Genomic DNA, 12823 nt, shown 5'->3' on the forward strand with positions numbered 1-12823 from the left:
GGGGGCGGGGCCCGGCGCCGGGGGCGGGGCCTGACGCCGGGAGCCGACTTCGCGGTTGGGGCGGGGCCAGGATGTCGGGGGCGTGGCTATCTGCTGGGGGTGGGTGGAACGAGGCTATAGGTCAGATAGGGCCAGCGGAAAGGGGGCGGGGCCTGCTGCCAGGAGAGAACTCAGCTGTCAGGAGAGGGCCGGGTGGTTGGGGGCGTGGCCTGCCGCCGGGGGCGAGGCTAGTTGTCTCAGGCAGGCCTGCGGAGGGTGGAGCCAGCTGGCAGGAAAGGCCTGTTGCCAGGAGTGGGCGTGGCTGGTCAGGGTGGGCGTGGTCGGTTGCTAGGAGAGGGCCCTGTGGGCCGGGCCGGTTAGCGGGGGTGGGACCTGTTGCCATGGACGAGGCTATCTGTTAGGGGCAGAGCCAAGCGTCAAAGGCGGGGCCTGTTGTCAAGGCCGTGGTCATCCGTCAAGGGCCACTCCTGCTCAGCCAGGTTCTACTTTCTTCAACGCGGCTCACGCCAGAGCTGAGATCTTCTCAGAGCAGCAGGGCTCTATCTAAGGATGCAGGTGGGGGACAGAGGCCCTGTCCCTTGCCCCAGGCCCCGTGCCCCCCTCGTACACCATGGCCACTCCCCTGGCTGAGGCGGGTGCTGAGGGCTGAGGTGGATGCCTTCCCCCACCACACCAGGAGCTCAGCTATGATGACCGGGGAAGATCTAGGTCCGATGGAGAGGGCCCCAGCGGTTAGGGATGTCTTGTAATTCCTCAGCCATTGCCTTCTGTCGATCCCCGTGGTTTGCTGCTTTTCTATGACCTGGGGGAGGCTGGGAATAAAGCACATGCTTTCCAGAGCAGTGGGTGTGTATTCTGTGCTGCTGGGAGAACGCAGAGAGATTTCTGTCATTTCTTCTGCCTTTCCCAGGATTGTCTGAGCCAGACGCCTGCTCACAGGGAAGCCCGAGACAGGAGCAGTACGCGAAGAGAGAGAATTGTCCCCACAGAGAGCCGACAGAGGTCCCTTCTTCCTGTCACACCTTGCAGCGGGCCCTTCCCGAGGGTCTGCTCAGCACTGCTCAGCACAGCAGCAAGCTCTCTGCAAGCTGTCCAATAACTTGGGGTCCACAGGTCTTAGAGCTCCGGGCCTGGGCCCTGTCTTTGAGCTTTTTTGCTCAAGGCTGTGGAGCCACAGCTCCACTTCTGGCTTTCTGGTAGTTCATTGGAGATATGAGGCTCACAGACTTTCCTGCTTGGGCTGGCTTTGAACCATGATCCTCAGATCTCAGCCTCCTGAGTAGCTAGGATGACAGCTGTGGGTTATTGGCACCCAGCTCTAAGCACATCTTTAACTATCAACTGCAGACTCTCCCTGATGATGACCTTTGGCCCACATTCACCTGACCTCAAGTCTTCCTGACCCCCATTACAAAGCAGCTGTGGGGAAGAGGTGAAAACACCCCTTCCTGAAGCAAAATTTCTAATCAAAAATGGTCTTGGAGCCAGGCAATGATGGCTCACACCTATAATCCCAGCTATTCAGGAGATTGAGATTTCTGAGGATGGTGGTTCAAAGCTAACCCAAGGCAGGAAAGTACTTGAGACTCTTTGTTGTGTTTTGGGGTTTTGTTTTTTTTTTTGCCAGACCTGGGGCTTGAACTCAGGACTTGAGCACTGTCCCTCACTTCTTTTTGCTCAAGGCTAGCACTCTACCACTTGAGCCACAGCACCACTTCTGGCCTTTTCTATATATGTGGTGCTGAGGAATCAAACCTGGGGCTTCATGTATATGAGGTGAGCACTCTACCACTAGGCCATATTCCCAGGATCCAGTACTTGAGACTCTTATCTCCCATTAACCACCAAAATTTTTAAAAAGCCAGAAGTGGAGCTGTGAAAAAGCTAAGGGCCAGTGCTAGAGCCCTGAGTTTAAGCCCTTGTATTGGTGCCAAAAAAAATCTGGAATTGTCAAAAGCCAGGGTGACTCTGGCAGTGTCTCAGAGTAGCTGTCAGTTGGGGTTTATTTCCAGCATTGAGTGTGACTGTGTTGAATGTTATTTGTTACAAGAGCTCTGGGATTGAGGGGGAGAGTGGGGGGTGGGGGCAAGGGCTCTGTCTGCTCTTCTGATTTGGTGTGTGGGTCTCTACTCCAGCCATCCTAGGAAACTGCTTTTAGCGTGTGTGTGTGTGTGTGTGTGTGTGTGTGTGTGTGTGTGTTCTGGGTCTCTGGGCCTGGGGGCTGTCCCTGAGCCTCTTTGTGCTCAAGGCTAGCACTCTACCATTCGAACCAAGCACCACTTCTGGATTTTTTTTTTTTTTTTTAGTAGTTTATTGGAAGTAAGAGTCTCACGGGGACATTTCTGCCCAGGCTGGCTTCAAACCTATGATCCTCAGAGCTCTGCCTCCTGAATAGCTAGATTTATAGGCAGTTTAGCTTGTTACCACGGGCCAAGGAGCTGCTGCCGGACCCCAGGGGAGGCCCTGCTGAAATCCTTTCTGTGCCCAGTGTGGCCTCGGGAGCCTTCTGCCATTGGAACCAAGCCTCCCCGTGGCCCCGGTTTATCTGGAGGAGAAGGGACGCTGGTCAGGACTCCAGGGACTCAGAATCCCCGGCAGGCAGGCAGGCAGGAAGGCAGATGTCTGGAGGCTTGCAGAGCGGGAAGGCTGACCCCGCAATGAGCTGCCCTGGCCTCCAGCGCTCACGAGATTCAGGATGCAGAAAAGAAAGGGAAAAAACCCGCCCTGGTCTGGTCGGAAGCACTCGGTGGAGCCGGAGGCAGAACTGTCACATGTCATCTGCTCAGCAGAGGGGCACCTGGGGGCCGGCTGCGGCGGCCTGCGGGATTCCCAGCCTGCGAGGCTCCCTCCCAGCCCCCACCCCCACCCCAGCCTGCGAGGCTCCCTCCCAGCCCCCCCCCCAGCCTGCGGGGCTCTCTCCCTCCCAGCCCCCCCAGCCTACGAGGCTCCCTCCCTCCCAGCCCCCCCCTCCCAGCCCCCCCAGCCTGCGGGGCTCCCTCCCTCCCAGCCCCCCCAGCCTGCGGGGCTCCCTCCCTCCCAGCCCCCCCCCCCAGCCCGCGGGGCTCCCTCCCTCCCGTAGCCTCTCCCCCCCAAAAAAAAAAACAATCAGCAAGCTCCTGGGCCACCCCCACAACTGTGTTAGCAGAGGGGTGGGGTGGGGGACAGGAGTACACCTCCCGGCTCTGCCATGGCTTGGGGACCCCCTGGACTGACATCCATCCCAGCCCCCCCCCCCCCCCATCCCAGCACATCCTCCAAGAAGGGTTTCACGGCCTCAAAGCTCCGGGCAGATCCTCCGCCGCCGGAGGCCGAGGCCGAGGCCCGGCCGGGGCACCAGGCACAACCCGGAACTCCTGAAGCCCAGGCAAGGCCGGAGTCCACGCGTGTGCGCGGGGAGGTGCGCGTGCGCATGCGTGTGCGGGCGCGCGTCTGACCATGCGCAGCGTCTCCACAGTGCGAGGTGAGAGGTGTGCGCATGCGTGCTCTCGGGATGGAGAAGGCCACGGAGAGCACGAAGCTGAGACCCGCTCCTCGTTGGGCCTGAGAGCCACCCGGGACCTCGAGCCTCCCAAGACGTGATATTCATAGGTGTGCGTCCCCCCGCGACAGGCCTCCACAGGGCCAGAGGGACCCCAGATAGCCCGACTTTCCCGCCCAGGCTAGTTTTGAACCATGCTCTTCAGATCTCAACCTCCTGAGCTAGGGTGACAGGCTTCGTTTTGCCAAGTTGGTTTTTTTTTTTGTTTTTTTTTTTTTTGCCAGTCCTGGGCCTTGAACTCAGGGCCTGAGCACTGTCCCTGGCTTCCTTTTGCTCAAGGCTAGCACTCTGCCACTTGAGCCACAGCGCCACTTCTGGCCGTTTTCTGTATATGTGGTGCTGGGGAATTGAACCCAGGGCCTCGTGTATACGAGGCAAGCTCTCTTGCCACTAGGCCATATTCCCAGCCCCTTTTGCCAAGTTTTGTTTTTTCAAGAGTGAGCCATCTCTGTGGGTGGGCTTTCCAGCCTGTGGTGGGGAGGCTTGAGCCACCTCCTTCACAGCCCCTCTCATTTTCCCTAGACCTCCCTCAGGGAGCACAAAGGTCAATCAGGGGAGTGGCCCCTCAGTCTTCTGCTCACTAAGATGTGGGGGGGGGGGGAGTCCAGAGCTGGACACAAGGAGGGTCTTAAGGCCTATGGCCGGGGAAAGAAGTAGAGGTATAAATAAGAATCCTACTGGGCGCTGGTGACTCACGCCTGTCACCCTAGGTACTCTGGAGGCTGGGATCTGGGGATCACAGTTCAGATCCGCCCTAGACAGGATGAGAGTCCCCCAGTCTTGGGGCTTAAGATACCCTGTCCTGTTTCCTGGTGTGCCAAGGCTGAATGAGGGCGCTTGGTGGAGTCTGGCACATGGAGGCATTGCCTAATCCTCCTCTCCCACCCATGCTTGCCTCGCCCTATTCTACAAATGAGGAGACTGAGGCACACAGGAGCTGGGCCCCATACTGTGACCACAAGCATCTTCAATGTGGCGTTGCAGGCCCAGGGAGCGTTCGGGACCACCAGGTGGCACTGTGTGCATGCTTCTGCGCCGCGGCCGGTCTATTCCTAGTTTAGCCACGAGGTGGCAGCCACGCTCCGCCTGTATTCGTCTGCCGAGGGGGCTTGATGGCTCCCTGGCCTGAAAACTTCCCTTCTCAGGCCCACCCCACCACCCTGGAGGCTTTGGGGGCAGGAGGGCGGGGGGGAGAAGGGGGGCCAAAGAGGACACTGAGTCCCCAGTGGCTCAGAACAGGGTCTTAGAAGGTTTTGTTTTGTTTTTTTTCAAATCTGCCAGCTGAAGGGGGCCACCAATGGGCCCTGTCTCTCGGCTTTTCCACCCAAGGCTGTTCACTGGAGATAAAGAGTATCACAGACATTTCTGCTCAGGCTGGTTTCGAGCCACAATCCTCTTCTCATCCTTCAGCTAGGGTGACGGGCTTGAGCCACTGGCTCCTCATTTTCCTTTAAAAAAAAAAAAAAGTTTTCTTTGCCCTTTTTGAATCCTAAGTCTCACTAACATAGCCCAAGCTGACCTCCAAAAGTCTGGCTTCTGCCTCGAAGAGCTGGGATGACAGGCAGGTGCTTCCGCCCCTCCCCCTTTGCACTTTCACCTGAACCAGCCCCAGGCCTCACACCTTGGCTCCTGAAGTGACCAGAAAGAATTGTGGTATTTACCGCTCCAAACCCCCACTTGAGTAACTGACTTGATTTACCCTCCTTAGCAGCCCGGAAGATAGATAGGGTACAATTACATCCTACCCACTTTCTAGAGATAAGGAAATTGAGAGGCTGAGAGGGAAAGCCATTTGCCCGAGGCCACACAGCTCTTAGCAGGACAGTGCTTCCAGGCTTCAGAGCTGGGCAATTAGCCTGGTGTCCACAATGGGGGGGTGGGGGGGGGGAAGCACTGAGTCCTGAACTCAAGGCCTGGCTGTCCCTTAGCATTTTTGCTCCAGGCTAGCTAACACTTTATCACTGGAGTCACAGCTCCCACTTCTGGCATGTTGGTGGTTCATTGAAGTCTCACAAACTTTCCTGCCCAGGCTGGCTTTGAACCACGATCCTCCAAATCTCAACCTCCTGAGTAGCTGGGATGACAGCCCAAAGCCACCAGTACCTGGCTCTAATTTTGCTTTTTTTTTTTTTAATTTTTTTAAAATATATAATATTGTGTGTGCGTGTGTATTCTTTCCTTTGCTTTGCTTCTTTAAGCCTGTGTGTCTCCCCAAGGTCTCTAATCTATTATTTAACATTGGTTGATGCAATTGCATCTCACAGGCAACTGGAAAGGTGTTTTGTGGGAGGGTTTCCGACATGAAGGTGAAGCCAGCATTTTTGGAAGGGGTGGGGGTTGGGAGGATGGAGTGGAGGGTTATGGGGGATCCAGGAATCCCTGGGGCCTGGGGTGGGGCCGGGGTGCTGTGGGGGGGGGGGAGCTGGATTCAGGCCTTGTGTAGCCAGAGTCATCCATCTCCACGTGGCATTTCACTGGGGGTGGGGGAAGCTTCTGGCCCCTTCCGCTGGCCAAATCCTCAAGAGGTTCAGCAGGTGCCATCCGTCACCCCAGCCCAGCACCCCCCCCGCCCCCCCGAAAAGCCTCAGTCACCCAAGAATTAATGACACTGAGACAAAAGCTCAGTATCATTTTTTCAGAGGGCAACTCTGATTGAGCTGTAGCTAGGGCTTTCAGCCTGGGGGGGTTGTCTGGAGGTGGGGGTTCAGTGAGGAACAAATGAGGGGCGGGAGGGGCCATCTCTAGCCTGGAGAGTTCAGCCACTGAATCCATGAATCATTGGGATTTGAACTAGCTCCCCCAAAGGCACCAGGAGGCAGATTCCATTGCAGCCTGTGGCGGCTCTGGCTCCGGTCTGAGGGAGTCAGTGCAAATGTGTGGCGATTCCCCCCCTACGCACACCAGCCCCCCACCTGTGGGGGGGGCTGCCACCCTGCCTGAGTAGGGGTGTATATGCCCCCCCCATGCCATGATAAGGATTAGTGCCAGCAGTGAGCCTGTAATCCACCCACAGAGAATGTACACGTGTCCACATGAAAAATCAGAACGCACTTCAAAGGAGCAGCCGGTGGAGCACGGCACTGCAAGCCTGTAATCCCGGCGCTAGGGGAGGAAGGAGGGAGGCTTTCCAGTGCAAGCCGGCCTGGCCTGCTCAATGTCTTTGAGGCCAATGGAGTCTGCAGAGAAAGACGACTTTGCCGCTATTCAAAACAAAGATAAACCAAACAACAAGAAAAATGTAATATGTAAACTTCTTTAGTTTTATTTTCTTAGGCTGCGTACTGGGGCTTGGACTCAGGGTCGGTCTCTGGGCTTTGTGCTCAAGGCTGGCGCTCTACCACTTGAGCCCACAGCTCCAATCCTGGCTTTTTGCTGGTTCATTGGGATAAGAGTCTCCTGGACTTTCCTGCCCCAGCTGAAGTAAGATCCTCGCATCTCATCCTGAGTAGCTAGGATGACAGGCGGGAGCCCCTGGCAGCCAGCATTATTATTCTAGATCCAGATCTCAGCCAAGCACAAAAGTTAATTCCAACAAGGAAGAGGGCTCTAAATTAAAACAAACAAAAAGCAGCTGCAAGAACCCTGGTTGTAAGATACTCTTTTGAAATGCATTGTTTCCAGAGGTGGGTGGGGGAGGGGAAATAGAGGGAGGGAGAGAGAGAGGGAGGGAGATGACAAAGGAGAGGGGGGAAAGGAAGAAGGGGAGCCAGCTAAAGGAAGGGGACCCTGGGTGGGGACTATGGGATGCCTTGCCGTGTGCATCAAAAAGGGGGACAATGAATGCGGGCGCCTGGCCCACGCTTGTCGTCCTAGCTATTCAGGAGGCTGAGATCTGAGGATGGCAGTTCAAAGCCAGCCTGAGCAGGAAAGTCTATGAGGCTCTGACCTCCAGAAAACCAGAAGTGGCGCTGAGGCTCAAAGTGGTAGCAGCTCAGCATGAGTGAAAAGGCTCAAGGACAGCACCCAGGCCCCAAGTTCAAGCCCCAGGACCGACCCAAAATAAGGGGGGTGGGGCAGTACAATAGAGGGTTGTGGGGGTTTCCATCATGCTGTGATATGGCAAATACAAGATGGGCAAAAAGACACATTTCCACACTGTGTGTGCAAGCTTAACGGTTACTATTTGTGTGCTAATAGATTGTTTTGTATGTATTTGCTGGTCCTGAGGCTTGAACTCAGGGCCTGGGCCCTGTCCCTGAGCTTTGTGCTCAAGGGCATCGCTCTACCACTTTGAGCCACAGCTCCACTTTGGGTTTCCTGGTGATTCATTGGAGATCAGAGGCTCAAGGACTTTCCTGCCCGGAATGGCTTTGAACCGTGATCCTCAGATCTCAGCCTCCTGAGTAGCTAGGATGACAGGCGTGAGCCACCGGCCCTTAGTATGTTATTCTTTTTTTCTTCTTTTGCACATTATGCTTATAATGTTTTTTTACAATGGCCACGTATTTTTACAATGTTTGATGATGACATTTCAGTACATTCATTCCAGATAAAGTCATCAACACCCCCCCACTCCCCCCAACCTCTTGCGGTAAGTTTTAAATACTCTGAGGATAACACAGCAGTTTCCCAGCTTGAAAAATAAATAAGTAAATAAAAAGCACTTCCGGGCAGAGCTGCAGGCCTCTTCCTCAGAGCAAGGCTGGCCTTTGGGTGCTGGGCCCTGAGGACAGAGGAGCCTGCGGGGCATTTCCTGCCCCGCCCCCACCCTGGGGCGCAGCCCCTTCCCCTCCCCCCCCCCCCCAGCCCTCCACCTCAGAGCCAACAGGGCAGAAACTTCTAGTCTCCCATGGGGTGGGGTTCCATGGGCCTGGGAGGCGTAGAGAGGATACAGCAGAGAGGGGAAGCCAGCTACTCCCTGGACAGCTACTCCAGGACACCCTGCAGGGCAGGGCTGGGAGCTGGCTCTCAGTTGGTCACCCTAGCTACCCCGGAGGCTGAGATCTGCAAGATCAGGGTTCAAAGCCAGCCAGGGCAAGACGAAGCACTGCTCTGCACCACCATCTGTGAAGGTTCTGGGAGATCACATGGTCACCGGCAGCGACAGGGTCCTATAGCAAGGCTCTTCCTTCTGCAAATGCACAGTTTCCTCCCCCCCACCCCCACCCCCGTCCTGGGGCTTGAACTGGAGGCCTGGGCGCTGTTCCTGAGCTGTTTTGCTCAAGGCTAGCGCTCTACCACTCCATCCACACCTCCACCTCCCGTTTCCTGGTGGTTCATTGGAGGTCAGAGTCTCACAGATGGTCCTGCCTGAGCCGGCCTTGAACTGCGCTTCTTAGATCTCAGCCTCCTGAGTTGCTGGGATGACAGGCGGGAGCCACCCAGGGGGACCAGCTTAGCTGTGATTATATTCATGGAAAACACTGGAAGGACCAAGAGAGGGCATCTGTGACCACGGAAGCAGCCACATCCCATGCGCCCCAAGGCCCTGCAACGACACCCTCAAACTTTGCTTTACAAGGCAGCAGCTCAGAAGAGAGGAAAGTACTCAGAAATAAGCCTGTGAGGGGCGGGGCTGGGACTGCCCTCCCCCCCCACCAACCTGTTGCCTGGAAGAAGCCAAATGGCCAGACCACCCCCCAACATCTTGTCCTCACTCCCTCTCTTTTTTTTTCTTTTGCCAGTTCTGGGGCCAGAATTCAGGGCCTGAGCACTGTCCCTGAGCTTCTTTTGCTCAAGGCTAGCACTCTACCGCTTGAGCCACAGCGCCACTTCTGGCTTTTTCTGTGTATGTGGTGCTGAGGACTCCAACCCAGGGCTTTGTGCATGCTAGACAAGCACTCTACCACTAAGCCACATTCCCAGCCCCTTTCCTTCCTTCCTTCCTTCCTTCCTTCCTTCCTTCCTTCCTTCCTTCCTTCCTTCCTTCCTTCCTTCCTTCCTTCCTTTTGAGGTATCATCTCACTTGGTAGCCCAAGCTGGCCTTGAACTTTTTGATCCTCCTGCCTCAGCCTCCTGAGCGCTGGAATTACAGGTGTGCATGACCATGCCCCACTCACAGATGGACTTTTACATCCCATAGGACGTGCCTGACCTCCGGCTGTACTTCCCAGGGTAACAGAGATGCATCAAAGCTCGAGAGGACTCCAGTGTGCTTTGGGGAACTAAGATGGCTTTCATTAGTTAAGCAAATTCTGATTAGACTCAGACATTGAGATTTCACCTCTTGGACTCAGGCAGTAGTGACAGAAGATGCATGGGCAAGATGTTACCGTATGTGTTCAACCCTAATTATGTAAATCTTTAATTAAAAAGGGCATCACTACTACATTATATACCACAGATCATTAAATGTCCATGGCTGGGCGCCGGTGGCTCACGCCTGTCATCCTAGCTACTCATGAGGCTGAGATCTGAGGATCAAGGTTCAAAGCCAGCCCAGGGAAGGAAAGTTTGAGGCTCTTAACTCCGATGAACCATCATTAAAAAAAAAAAAAAGCCAGAAGTGAAGCTGTGGCTCAAGTGGTAGAGCCATAACCAGCCTTGAGCAAAACAGCTCAGTGACAGTGCGCAGGCCCTGAGTTCAAGCCCCAGAACCAGCAAACACACTAAAATAGGAAAAAATGTTAAAAAAAAATCCCCTGTTCATCATAGCCTCACACTTCCAGTTGGCTGTAGTTTGTGTTAAATTCAATATGGGTGAATATATACATATAAATTAATACTTAAAAGATGAGTATAAAGCTCAGCTTTAGGAGGCAGCGCCATTAGTATTGGTATTCACAATTTCACATATCTTCTCCCCACTAGATGAAGTTTCTAAGATTTGCAAGGTACATGTCAAGGACGGGGGTGTATAAATGGATTTTTATTTATTCACATCTCCAAGACTAATTGCTTCCTTTCGCCTCCGGGCCACGATTGGTTTTAATACGACACTTCAAAAATATTCATAGAACTACTGAGATGCTAAATGTCATTGTTTAAGAGACAACACTAGCCTGAATACCATTGACCCTGGAAACAGGATGTTCTACTTGATTTTAAATCTATATTTTTTTCCTTAGAAAAGAGTTTCACTTGATATCAGCTGTATTTTTTAAAAGGCACAATTTAGTCAAAACAAGTGCAGGCCATTCTAAAGGACCTTTATTTCCTTAATGTGGCAGAACACTTTTTCAAGTCCCGAGTCCTTTTTGTTATTAACGAGCTGAACTTTATACACATTATTTAAAAAGAAAAAAAAAAGTAAGTTTGGGCCGTAGTATAGTCTCAAGTGTTTGAAAAAGTTCTTGGTTAAATGTCAAGTGCAAACACTGGAGAACTTTGGACATGGCCTCTGATGGGTGTTTTTGTGTATGTGTCAGTGGTAGGGCTTGAACTCAGGGCCTGGGCACTGTCCCTGGGCTTTTCCACTCAAGGCTAGCGCTCTACCACTGTGAGCCACAAAGCCACTTCCAGTTTTTGAGTGGTTCACTGGAGATAAGAATCTTCACAGGGACTTTCCTACCCAGGTTGGCTTTGAACCATGATCCTCAGATCTCATCCTTCTGAGTAGCTAGGATGACAGACATGAGCCACCAGTGCCCAGCTTTATTCTACTCTTATGAGGGTTTGGCTTCTTCAGTGCTGTGTGTGTGTGGCCAGTTTCTAGGTATTGCATAGTATCAGATGGCTGGAAACTAGAATCTGCAGGGCTTCAGAGCAAGGGGAACCAAACCGATGGGCAGCCTGGAGCCCTTGCTATACACTTCCCTGACCTACTTCTGCGAGGGCCCCTTTTCTATTTTTTTTTTTTAGGAGTTGAAAAAACACCCATAAATTAAGGAAATTAACCGTTGGGGGGCCTCCGGCATCTTTGTAAGCTATTTAAATCTATAAATTTACAACATCTTCTGCATACATTAAGTAATTGAACTAAACTGAAGGAATGTAACTTTAATGGTGGGAAGGGAACCAACCATGGGTTGTAGGAGACCTAAAAAAAATTATATACCTACATATACTATAGATACACAAATAATATATAAAATATATATTGCAGGAAATGAAAACATAGTTTTTGTTGCGGGTTTTTTGTCTTTGTGTCCTGGGGCTTGAACTCAGGCCCTGGGCACTGTCTCTGAGCTCTTTTGTCCAAGGCTAGTGCTCTACCACTTTGCATCACAGCACCACTGACGGTGTTGAGGCGGTTCATTTTTGAGATGGACTTCTGGGGTGGCTTTGAACGGAGATCCTCAGATCTCCACCTCCTGGGTAGTGAGGATTCCAGGCAGGAGCCACCAGTGCCTGGCTTGCTTTGGTAGTCTCTGTCTTTTGGAGCAGGGCAAAAAAAACGGAGGGAGGAAAAGTGGAGAAATGGAGTCATGGTATTCAGTGTACACGCAGTAAAAATGACCTGTGTAACGTGGGGGCTGAGGGGAGGGGGAGGGGAAGCAAAAGAAAGGGTGATTGTCCAAAAAGAAATGACTCATGCGAAGGGCTTACACTTGTAATCCCAGCTATGCAGGAGGCTGGGATCTGAGGCCTGCAGTTCAAAGCCAGCCCAGGCAGGCAGGAACGTCTGTGAGACTCTTCCCTCCAATTAACCATCAAAAAGCTGGAAGTGGAGCTGTGGCTCAAGTGCTAGAGCACAAGCCTTGAGTAAAAAAGCTCAGAGACAGCACCTAGGCCCTGAGTTCAAGTTCTAGAACTGATACCAAAGGAAAATAAAAAAGAGAATTATACTCATTACCTGACTTATAAAATGCTATAACCCCCTCATACAACCTTTTAATAAGATAACATAAATAAGTGTATAATAATTATTTAAAATAAACAATAAGATACATAAATTCTAAAACCATAGCAAAATAAATTATATACTATATAACTATATAGTAAATTATATAAAATAAATATGTTCAAGCCCCTGAACTTGCAAAAATGAATAAGTAAATAAATTTATGAAAAACAATATATAACAAATGAACACTTCCATATATAATTATATTTAAAATATATAAACAAATATTTACTAAAGATATATAAGATAGATAATAAATTAATCGCCAATCAATTCCTCCATAAATATATATTTATATATTATATATATATATATATATATATATGCGCGCTGGATTCCAGTGGCTCAGACCTCTCATCCTAGCTACTCAGGAGGCCGAGATCTGAGCATCGTGGTTCAAAGCCAGCCTGAGCGGGAGCGTCCCCGAGACTCTGATCTCCAATGAACCACCAGGAAACCGGAAGTGGAGCTGTGGCTCGAGTGGTAGAGTGCCAACCTTGAACTGAAGAGCTCAGGGGCATGAGTTCAAGCCCCAGGACTGGCACACCATATAAACACAG

Source organism: Perognathus longimembris, chromosome 20, assembly GCF_023159225.1.
Source record: "Perognathus longimembris pacificus isolate PPM17 chromosome 20, ASM2315922v1, whole genome shotgun sequence".
NCBI classification, from domain to species: domain Eukaryota; kingdom Metazoa; phylum Chordata; class Mammalia; order Rodentia; family Heteromyidae; genus Perognathus; species Perognathus longimembris.